The sequence below is a fragment of the Oncorhynchus clarkii genome, chromosome 1 (assembly GCF_045791955.1).
Source record: "Oncorhynchus clarkii lewisi isolate Uvic-CL-2024 chromosome 1, UVic_Ocla_1.0, whole genome shotgun sequence".
Classification (NCBI taxonomy): domain Eukaryota; kingdom Metazoa; phylum Chordata; class Actinopteri; order Salmoniformes; family Salmonidae; genus Oncorhynchus; species Oncorhynchus clarkii.
Genome location: NC_092147.1, coordinates 23,811,921 through 23,824,003, shown reverse-complemented (window position 1 = coordinate 23,824,003; position 12,083 = coordinate 23,811,921).

Below are 12,083 nucleotides of genomic sequence, written 5' to 3'. Positions count from 1 at the left end.
GTCTAGATACTTTTTTCACTGTCACGACTTCTACCAAAGTTGGGTCCTCTCCTTGTTCGGGCGGTGTTCGGCGTCGCCGGCCTTCTAGCCATCGTCGATCCACTTTTCATTTTCCTGTTCCCCCCATGTCTTTGTGTGGGATTGTTTATTGTAGTGCTTGTGCACGTTCCCCGGGAGCGCACGACGGGTTATTTTGTGCCCATTTATCTTGTTGTTCTGGATGCCGTTGGTTTTGCTTTATAAATCTCAGGTTATTACCCAGTTCTGCTCTCCTGCGCCTGACTTCTCTGCCGCCTATTACACATCCCGTTACAGTAGTTTGTTTGAAATGAATGAGTCCTGCCTTGATGACTGTGTATTAGCTTTACAATACTTGTCCTATAGATTTTTGTAGTCTTAAATTATTACTTGGAATAATGATAGCTAAAGGCACCTGTCTCGGAATGGAATGCTAGTGATAAAGCTATCTGCTCCTGCTAGCTAGCAAAAGGTCTACTTGCTGTAGCTACAATAGCTAGCTACATTGCTAAGGTTGCTGCATTCTAAGAAAGTTGAAAGAGTTTGTTACAGCTTGCATTGATGGTATCATGTTTCTATAACTAAATAGATTACAAATATAAAAAATACTTTACACATAGCAGTTTCTTCTTCTTCGGTGGAGTTTAACGGTGGTTGGCATCCAATATGTTGCATTGCCACCATCCAACTGGACTATAGTTGTCACGATCGTCGTAAGCGTACTTGGAACAATGTGCAGCGTGATCTGGGTTCCACATATTTTATTATAAGGGAACCGCACAATAAAGAATAAACGAAACATGACGTTCTGGAGTGCTCACAGGCAACTACACAAAAACAAGATCCCACAAAACACAGTGGGGGAAATGGCTGCCTAAATATGATCCCCAATCAGAGACAACGATAAATAGCTGCTTCTGATTGGGAACCATACCAAGCCAACATAGAAGCAAACAACCTAGATAAGAACATCCCCCTCCCCTAGTCACACCCTGACCTAACCAAAATAGAGAATAAAAAGGCTCTCTATTGTCAGGACGTGACAGTCCCGTCGCCCCCGTCCCCAAAAGTGCGGACTCCGGCCGCAAAACCTAAAACCAACTGGGGAGGGTGGGGGTGTGACTAGTGTCGGTCGCGGCTCCGGTGCGGGTCTTTGCCCCCCGCCCAGACCACGGGTCCGGCCATGGAGCCGGGCAGAATGCCGTGCCCGCACTGGGCCTTGGAGCAGAGGCGGGCCCCGGCCATGGAGCTGGGTTGAACGCCGCAACCGGACTGGGCGCCGGCGCCAAGGAAGGCTCCGGCCAAGGAGCTGAGTTGGCCGCCGTGCCTGGACTGGGCACCAGCACAGATGAAGGCTCCGGCCTTGGAGCGGGACTGGACGCCGTGCCTGGACAGCTGCCACCACAATATCTATTTTCTGTGTTATGTTCCATTTCTGCAATATAGTTGATACTCATTGCTATGAGCGCTAAGAAGCCAACCTTACTGAAGCATATATCACTCGTAGGCCTATCCCTCTGTGCTGGCACAGATCTACTACTCAGAAGGATCCTCTCAGGAGCCCTCACCCTTGACTCATCCTCCTCTACTTTCTTCACTGCCTCAGCATAAAACACCTAATTCAGCCAGGAGAGCCAACTCAACCTCTGACTGTGGCCAACTCAACCTGCCTCTCTGGCACCGGACACTCCCGATCCCCAGCAACATGGGCACACCTACAGTTGACACACACAAATTTTTCCGCCTAAACTACAAAATCCTCCACAATCCATGTTCTCCTGCACACTTCCCACATCTTGGAATCACCCTCCAACAAACTGCTGTGGCATGACCATAATTGTGGCAACTGAAACACTGCAGTGGATTTGGCACAAAAGCTCTAACAGAATAACTCATATGACCTAATGTAACGGATGTGAAACGGCTAGCTTAGTTAGCGGTGGTACGCGCTAAATAGCGTTTCAATCGGTGACGTCACTTGCTCTGAGACTTTGAAGTATTAGTTCCCCTTGCTCTGCAAGGGCCGTGGCTTTTGTGGAGCGATGGGTAACGATGCTTCGTGGGTGACTGTTGTTGATGTGTGCAGAGGGTCCCTCGTTCGCGCCCGGGTATAGGCGAGGGGACGGTATACTGTTTTTGATGCTGTTGACCCGGATCACTGGTTGCTGCGGAAAAGGAGGAGGTCAAAAGGGGGGTGAGTGTAACAGATGTGAAACGGCTAGCTTAGTTAGCGGTGGTACGCGCTAAATAGCGTTTCAATCGGTCACGTCACTTGCTCTGAGACCTTGAAGTAGTAGTTCCCCTTGCTCTGCAAGGGCCGCGGCTTTTGTGGAGCGATGGGTAACGATGCTTCGTGGGTGACTGTTGTTGATGTGTGCAGAGGGTCCCTGGTTCGCGCCCGGGTATGGGCGAGGGGACGGTCTAAAGTTATACTGTTACACTAACATGACTTTGTAGGGTAAAGACTGATTAAAAACTCAAAAGGCCAGAATGTGACACCTCTGTTCCACCACGTTCCCCACCGGGTTTGCATCGCACCAAACGACAGGCGTCACAAACACCAGGGATCTTCAACTTCAATTGCTCCACCTCTACACTTAACACTACTCCAGAAATCACTCCTTTCAATAGTACCCTATTCTTAAGAGCAAAGCATGAAACAGATCTTGACCAGAGTTGCGTGGCACGGAGCACCAGCTCCCTCTGGGCGGAAGAAACACAAACAAACATCATAAGTCCACTTCGGGTTACCTTCACCGATTTAACAGTACTTTTCCACCAAACCTGATACCACATATGGATCAGCCAAAAGGCCTGGATCCACTTTCTCCAAGAATCTCACTCCCACTGGACCAAACTCATCTTTATCATAACCATGTCCATCGATGCAAGGCTTGGGCTCCGAGCTCCTCACCACACCTTCCAACTCACTTAAATCTCCCTCATTCACTTCCATTTCACCTCCAGAACTCAGTCTGGCAGACATCCCACTGTGTTTGTACTTGACCCCAGTCTTCTTTGACACACCATCTCCCTTTTTATTGCCATCTTCATAAAATTTTAATTAAACCTCTGCTTTCCCCATTCTCTTTGACCTCTTCTTCCTCTTTTCCTCCTCTGAAATTCACCTTTCCGTGTCCCTGTCCCAATATTCCTCTTGTCCTGGCTTTGCTAGCGCCCCGGTGGCATCCCGACGTAAATCCATCTCATAATCGTCCTACTCACCCCGGAAACATGTCTTCAACGGGCAACGACATTTTCAGAGCATGAGCAGTGGCACAATTCCCTTCCATAGCAGTTTGTTAGACAGAGATCTCGTTCAAGCTGTAATCAGCTGTTTTTAGTACCTTAGATACGGAGAAAGTGATTGGCAGATGTGATCAGCAGAGATGGTACCTGGATAGTACACAAGTTTTTTATTAATTGTATTTAATTTTTCAGATTTGTTTTTTGTTGGGTCTGCAGCACCCTCAGCACCCCTACTTCCCGTGGCTATGGGTTAGCGGTTTAGTACTTGGCAGCGTTTGCCTGTCCAGATAGCGAACATAAAAGTAAGTATTTAGAAAAAAATTGCAAGAATTGACATTGCCAACAAACGGAAATGTGTTCAGAATAAATAAATATATCGAATATGTAATAAAAACAAAAAGAAATAGCTCCTCCCTTGCCAGAGACCGATCATCTCGAAAACTACAGCTCGTCCCTCCACCTATCACAAAATATACTTAATTTAATCCATGCTCGAAAGAACACAAAGGGTTACAGTACAAGGAGCAACAAAAACAAAGACCATACATTTCGGCATTATGCTTCATCAGTGCTATACAAAGCATTGATTACGTCTCCTTGACATTATCGTTTACCTGATGATGTTTTTGTTAATGTATAATGTATGGGTCCATGGGTCACCGGTTTGCCTGGGAGGGGGTCCCTGGGCAAGAAATGGTTGTGAAGTCACCCTGAATGATTGTGGTAAAAAAAGATAATGTAATATAACGCAGTAATAACGTTACAGTGAACAATAGGAACTACTACTAACAGTAATAGTAAACACACACAAATCTCAGCCATAACAACAATAACCACTACTCACTTTTACACGCGCACTCCATGAATACACTGCCATAAATCCCACTGTTATGTCAACTGAAAGGAACAGTCATGGGGACTGACTGCATATATAGGGATCCAAGAGCACCGGGCCTTATTAGCTAGTGCAGATATCAATAACCAATCCGAGGGTGAATGATCAGTTCATGTACAGAGTGGGCAACTGAGCACCAGTCGCTTGTCTGAGATCGCGGCTATGCCCTGATCGATATTTCCTCACTTGAGGAGAGCCAGACTCAGCGGAGTCAAACATAAATAATTGCACACAAAAAAACTCAGTCAATTAAATAGTGTCATGCAGTGCCCTCAGTAGGGGGAATTCTCTACTACAGTGTAGTAATGTATGTAACGTTATTTCATAGACACATACTATTTTTTTGTCAAATATGGTTGCTGTTGAGTCGAGACGTCTATCTAGTAGTCCATGATTAAAGTGGAGAATAATTTAGCATTTTGTTTACTATATTTTATATACATTTTTATACATTTATTCTATATAATTGGACATAAAACTTTCAGACTAACAGAATATTCTCTGAAGAGCAGCTTGTTTCCATTGAACGGTCACTGCTATTCCCTTATTCGCCAGAAGAGTGTGCAAAGGAGCACATAAAAACGGAACCAGTGTGCTTAGCATCAGCTCATATTGAAACTGTCGTAGACTATGAAAAACGCCATTTAAGGGCATGAGATTTACCGTGCGAGTGGGCTGGGTGTTATCAATTCGGATGCAGTACAGTGGGCGCGATCCTCTGTCCAGGCGTTGTTGACGCATGCCAGATCATACAACGCCTGGATAGGTATTTTAAAACTGCAATATGTAGCTTTTTGCGCGTCCCGACCAAATTCATATAAAAATGTTCGTTTTAAATCTGTCATTCTCGTTGAAAGAATCTCTAAAAAGCGGTAGATATGTTCTATGTGTACTATTTATTTGCTTCCCGTTCTTCAATTTCATTTTTTGTCTTTTACTTTCGGTTTTGTACACCATCTTGAAACAGCTGAAAATACAATATTTTTGGTAATGGAATATATATTTTACAGAGGTTTAGATGGTACAATGATTCTCTACACTATACTTGATTGTTTTGTTACATACACTGAAATTAGGCGACCTATTAGAATTTTAGCAAACGGGAAATGGTTGGTCGATTTCTGCATAGTGCATCTTTAAGTATCACTATCAGCTAACCACATCATAATATTTTATAGTAATTTGTCAGTCGATGACACGCTGTATCTCATCATACTGTTCTCATGGCAGATATGCCGGTTTTGACTAGCAGAAGTTACTTTTTGTACAGGTTAAGAGAATTAACATGACAGGTTAGGAGAATGCTAGCTAAAATGCAAAAATTGGGCCCAACGAGACTGAAACATATCTACAACCAGGCCTGCCCTGAGAACAGTCTTGTGCCGCATTCATAAAAACTGGGAATTCAGAGTTAGGAAAACCCCAACTTCAGTGCATTCAAGACAACTGGGAAATCGGGGAAAAAACGATCTCTGTGTGGGAAAAATAGTTTTTAACGGTCCTCCAACTCAGAATTCCAAGTCGAAAACTCGGGCATCTTTCTAGAGCTACGACTGACCTTGTGGTTTGACCTCGTTTTTTCAAAGTTTCCAGTTGTCTTGAAAGCACCATTGGTTTCCACTAATGACATGCTGCCGATGACACAGTTGATGACTTGGCACGCAACCATTGGTTGATGCATGCAACATCTGAGCAGCGGAATGCAACAATTGACAAATTCGGGCTCACTCCATTTGTATAGGTGACGTTCCACTCATTTGTATAGGTGACGTCTCCAGGTGTCTCTTGCACCTATCTGCAGACTGACGTTTATTCCTCAGTCAAAAACCAAGAACATTACAGGATTTGATTTTATATTCAGTTACAGTTGAAGTCGGAAGTTTACATACACCTTAGACAACTACATTTGAACTCCGTTTTTCACAATTCCTGACATTTAATTATTGTAAAAATCCCCTGTCTTTTAAGTCAGTTAGGATCACCACTTTATTTTAAGAATGTGAAATGTCAGAATAATAGTAGAGAGAATTATTTCAGCTTTTATTTCTTTCATCACATTCCCAGTGGGTCAGAAGTCTACATACACTCAATTAGTATTTGGGAGCATTGCCTTTAAATTGTTTAACTTGGGTCAAATGTTTCGGGTAGCCTTCCACAAGCTTCCCACAATAAATTGGGTGAATTTTGGCCCATTCCTCCTGACAGAGCTGGTGTAACGGAGTCAGGTTTGTAGGCCTCCTTGCTCGCACACGCCTTTTCAGTTCTGCCCACAAATTTTCTATGGGATTGAGGTCAGGGCTTTGTGATGGCCACTCCAATACCTTGACTTTGTTGTCCTTATGCCATTTTGCCACAACTTTGGAAGTATGCTTGGGGTCATTTTCCATTTGGAAGAACCATTTGCGACCAAGCTTTAACTTCCTCACTGATGTTGCTTCAATTTATCCACATAGTTTTCCATCTTCATGATGCCATCTATTTTGTGAAGTGCACCAGTCCCTCCTGCAGCATAGCACCCCCACAACATGATGCTGCGACCCCCGTGCTTCACGGTTGGGATGGTGTTCTTCTGATTTTCCCATGATGTCAAGCAAAGAGGCACTGAGTTTGAAGGTAGGCCTTGAAATACATCAACAGGTACACCTCAAATTGACTCAAATGATGTCAATTAGCCTATCAGAAGCTTCTAAAGCCATGACATCATTTTCAGGAATTTTCCAAGCTGTTTAAAGGCACAGTCAACTTAGTGTATGTAAACTTCTGACCCACTGCAATTGGGATACAGTGAATTATAAGTGAAATAATCTGTAAACAATTGTTGGAAAAATGACTTGTGTCATGCACAAAGTAGATGTCCTAACCAACTTGACAAACCTATAGTTTGTTTAACAAGAAATTTGTGTAGTGGTTGAAAAACGAGTTTTAATGACTCCAACCTAAGTGTATGTAAACTTCCGACTTCAACTGTATATCAGGGAGCAGTTATGTATATTAAAGATGATATAACTTGATTTCTCAGTTACTGGTATGAATGCTATGTGTGTTTAGTTTGCTCATTTTAATGTGTGTACATTTGATGGGTGTGTTGAAAGGGTAATGGTTGCCTACACTGGACGCAATATGATATCTCTCAAAGGCCTCATAACCTTTCCCTATTGTTATAGAATGAGAAACACACAAAGAGCATCCATTTTGGTGAGCCGTCACATAAAGTAGGACAGACACTAAAGGACATAGAGCAGAGGAGGCTGGTGGGAGGAGCTATAGGGGGACGGGCTCATTGTAACGGCTAGAATGCAATCAATAGAACAGTATCAAACACATGAAACTTATGGAAGCCACATGTTTGACTCCGTTCCTTTCATTCCATTCCAGCCATTACAATGAGCCTTTCCTCCTATAGCTCTTCCCACCAGCCTCCACTGACATAGAAGTAGTAGTGATCCTTTTCAACAGGTTGATGGTGTGTGGTGTTCAAGAGAGAAGGCTGACTGTTCTAGACATTCTGTCATTTCAGTATATTAAAAGGCTGACTATAACCTACTGTATTGAAATATAATGTAAACAGCAACTGACAAACAGTATGACAGATGTGTTATGTCCATTAAAATGGAAAGTACACATTTAGAAGCATGTGAAAAGCCAACATTACCATGAAAGTGAAAGTTAAGCTGAAGTTCAGTCATAACCAAATGCTATAAATCTGAAGGGAACTTCCTTTACACAATGGGTCTCTTTTGGAGCATCTGAAACACAGCATTGTTGTTGTACATTGATTCAGTTGTGCAGTGTATGCCATACCAGGGGCATTATCAGGTAGTGAATGTGTCATGCTATCCATGTTAAAGCAAGCTCTTGATGTGCTTGGATGTGAGTAAACAAGGCCAAAGTTTCACTGTGAAGTCATCTCCTCTCTCCATCTGTCTCCTGGATAGTCAATGCTTGTACAGACAAACCCAGAAAGAAACAAAAGTTCTGACACTGAGTGCACATGTAGATGTTCCAATAAAAGTTTCTTTGCGTGATAGGTATCTCTGGCAGTCTCTACTTTGTTCCTCTCTGCTGCTTCGTCTAGCTGCAAGTTGAGACTTGAGGTTTTTCTCTCCCCTCTCAACAGTTATTCTTTCCTCTTCCCCTGCCTGCCTCTTTCTACTCACAGCCCTATATGGTAAAATACTCACTGTTGACTGAGTGCACAGGAAATTAATCACCCGCAAACACTCATGCGCAAAAACAAGAACATACAGTATATTATAATAATAGTATCACTCACTTTTTGTCGGGGTTAAAATCCACTGAAAACTCTTGTTTGGAGTTCATAGAATGAAGTCCAGCGGATAGGTGAAATAATTGTTCCATTTGATGATACAAGTATCAAACTTGGTACACTAATACTAGATACCTTAAGGAACATTTTAAAGATTTGAGGCAGTCTGGAAAGCCGGTCAGTCAAGCAGGGTGGCCATTTCAATAAAATGGCTGCCATTCGGATTTCTTGCTCGAAGAAAATAGGGTCAAATCATTCCAAACAATATCAAAATGACTTTGTAATGTTCTCTACCTACTAAATAAACACTAAAGATAATATAGACAATTCTGATCATAAAGTACTCTTTTGAACTTCGTGGGGGTCATATTGAAGTAATTTTGACCATAGTCCAGTAGCTACTGGATCTTTTGGGGGTACTTTGTGATAGAGCCACCAAATTTCACACACAGCTAGGGCATGTCTAAATATGTAATTTTGGCTATAGCACAATTGCAGAATTTGTCCAGTAACCCCCTGGTGCTGGGAAATAGGCCAAGAAAGGTAACTCGTTGGATAGATGTCACCACGGGTACTCCGCTCTGGTCAGAGAGCAAGCGAACAAACTTACTCTTAACTTGGACACACAGCTTTAAAAAATAAAAAAAAATAAAGTGTGAAGGGACCTATCACTAATTATCAAGTCCTGATAATTAGTGACAAGTGTGTGGCATTTAGAGAGAGTCAACAGGTGAAATCAACTTGTTTAATCAAGTTCATCTCCGTAGAATGCTGATCCACTCTGAGGGCTTTTGTACAGTCGCCAACCAGCTGCATGGGGCCATATTGTACTAGATTCAGTTGGCCATATCTTCATAAATAATTGGTACATACAACCCAATGATGGCTTAAAATGTTTGAGGGGGTATGGAAAACACATTGAAATGGTCCACAGATGCCATATATACGTATTGAGATTTTAGAAGAAAAGTGGTGAAAACGTGTGACAACTGACTGTTTTTTGTAAATGTTTTCATGGCAAGTTCCAATATGTTTTTTGGAAGTTCCAACATGTAAACACTCTAAAACATTATATTGGTGTTCCCTGAAGTCTACTAATTGTAATGATATATAATATAATATTCTGTTTTATGTCAAATTGAAGAAATGTGAAACCTGCCCTGTACATGTCACTTTAGGTAAAATCCCATATGAATGCATTATGTCCATCAGAGAGACAGATAACTCATTATGATGAGCACAATAAAATTACCCAAGTATGCCTTATGTATGTGTGGAAATGTCCCCTAAAATTACTTTTCTGTCATTTGAATTGGCCATAACTTCCTAAGTAACTGGCATATTAAGCCTAATGATTCCTTGGACACTGTGCTATCTAACCTCCAAACGAGCTTCAATGCCATACAACATTCCTTCTGTGGCCTCCAACTGCTCTTAAACGCTAGTAAAACCAAATGTATGCTTTTCAACCTTTCGCTGCCTGCACCAGCACACCCGACTAGCATCACCACCCTGGCTGGTTCCGACCTAGAATATGTGGACATCTATAAGTACAGTGCCTTGCGAAAGTATTCGGCCCCCTTGAACTTTGCGACCTTTTGCCACATTTCAGGCTTCAAACATAAAGATATAAAACTGTATTTTTTTTGTGAAGAATCAACAACAAGTGGGACACAATCATGAAGTGGAAAGACATTTATTGGATATTTCAAACTTTTTTAACAAATCAAAAACTGAAAAATTGGGCGTGCAAAATTATTCAGCCCCTTTACTTTCAGTGCAGCAAACTCTCTCCAGAAGTTCAGTGAGGATCTCTGAATGATCCAATGTTGACCTAAATGACTAATGATGATAAATACAATCCACCTGTGTGTAATCAAGTCTCCGTATAAATGCACCTGCACTGTGATAGTCTCAGAGGTCCGTTAAAAGCGCAGAGAGCATCATGAAGAACAAGGAACACACCAGGCAGGTCCGAGATACTGTTGTAAAGAAGTTTAAAGCCGGATTTGGATACAAAAAGATTTCCCAAGCTTTAAACCTCCCAAAGAGCACTGTGCAAGCGATAATATTGAAATGGAAGGAGTATCAGACCACTGCAAATCTACCAAGACCTGGCCGTCCCTCTAAACTTTCAGCTCATACAAGGAGAAGACTGATCAGAGATGCAGCCAAGAGGCCCATGATCACTATGGATGAACTGCAGAGATCTACAGCTGAGGTGGGAGACTCTGTCCATAGGACAACAATCAGTCGTATATTGCACAAATCTGGCCTTTATGGAAGAGTGGCAAGAAGAAAGCCATTTCTTAAAGATATCCATAAAAAGTGTTGTTTAAAGTTTGCCACAAGCCACCTGGGAGACACACCAAACATGTGGAAGAAGGTGCTCTGGTCAGATGAAACCAAAATTGAACTTTTTGGCAACAATGCAAAACGTTATGTTTGGCGTAAAAGCAACACCCTGAACACACCATCCCCACTGTCAAACATGGTGGTGGCAGCATCATGGTTTGGGCCTGCTTTTCTTCAGCAGGGACAGGGAAGATGGTTAAAATAGATGGGAAGATGATGAAGCCAAATACAGGACCATTCTGGAAGAAAACCTGATGGAGTCTGCAAAAGACCTGAGACTGGGACGGAGATTTGTCTTCCAACAAGACAATGATCCAAAACATAAAGCAAAATCTACAATGGAATGGTTCAAAAATAAACATATCCAGGTGTTAGAATGGCCAAGTCAAAGTCCAGACCTGAATCCAATCGAGAATCTGTGGAAAGAACTGAAAACTGCTGTTCACAAATGCTCTCCATCCAACCTCACTGAGCTTGAGCTGTTTTGCAAGGAGGAATGGGAAAAAATGTCAGTCTCTCGATGTGCAAAACTGATAGAGACATACCCCAAGCGACTTACAACTGTAATCGCAGCAAAAGGTGGCGCTACAAAGTATTAACTTAAGGGGGCTGAATAATTTTGCACGCCCAATTTTTCAGTTTTTAAATTGTTAAAAAAGTTTGAAATATCCAATAAATGTCGTTCCACTTCATGATTGTGTCCCCTTTGTTGTTGATTCTTCACAAAAAAATACAGTTTTATATCTTTATGTTTGAAGCCTGAAATGTGGCAAAAGGTCGCAAAGTTCAAGGGGGCCGAATACTTTCGCAAGGCACTGTACCTAGGTGTCTGGCTAGACTGTTAACTCTCCTTCCAGACTCATATCAAACATCTCCAATCCAAAATCAAATCTAGATTCGGCTTTCTATTTCGCAACAAAGCCTCCTTCACTCACGCCGCCAAACTTACCCTAGTAAAACGGACTATCCTACCGATCCTCGACTTCGGCTATGTCATCTACAAAATAGCTTCCAATACTCTACTCAGCAAACTAGATGCAGTTTCTCACAGTGCCATCCGTTTTGTTACTAAAGCACCTTATACCACCCACCACTGCGACCTATATGCTCTAGTCGGCTGGCCTCGCTACATATTCGTCGCCAGACCCACTGGCTCCAGGTCATCTACAAGTCCATGCTAGTTAAAGCTCCGCCTTATCTCAGTTCACTGGTCACGATGGCAACACCCACCCCGTAGCACGCGCTCCAGCAGGTGTATCTCACTGATCATCCCTAAAGCCAACACCTAATTTGGCCGCC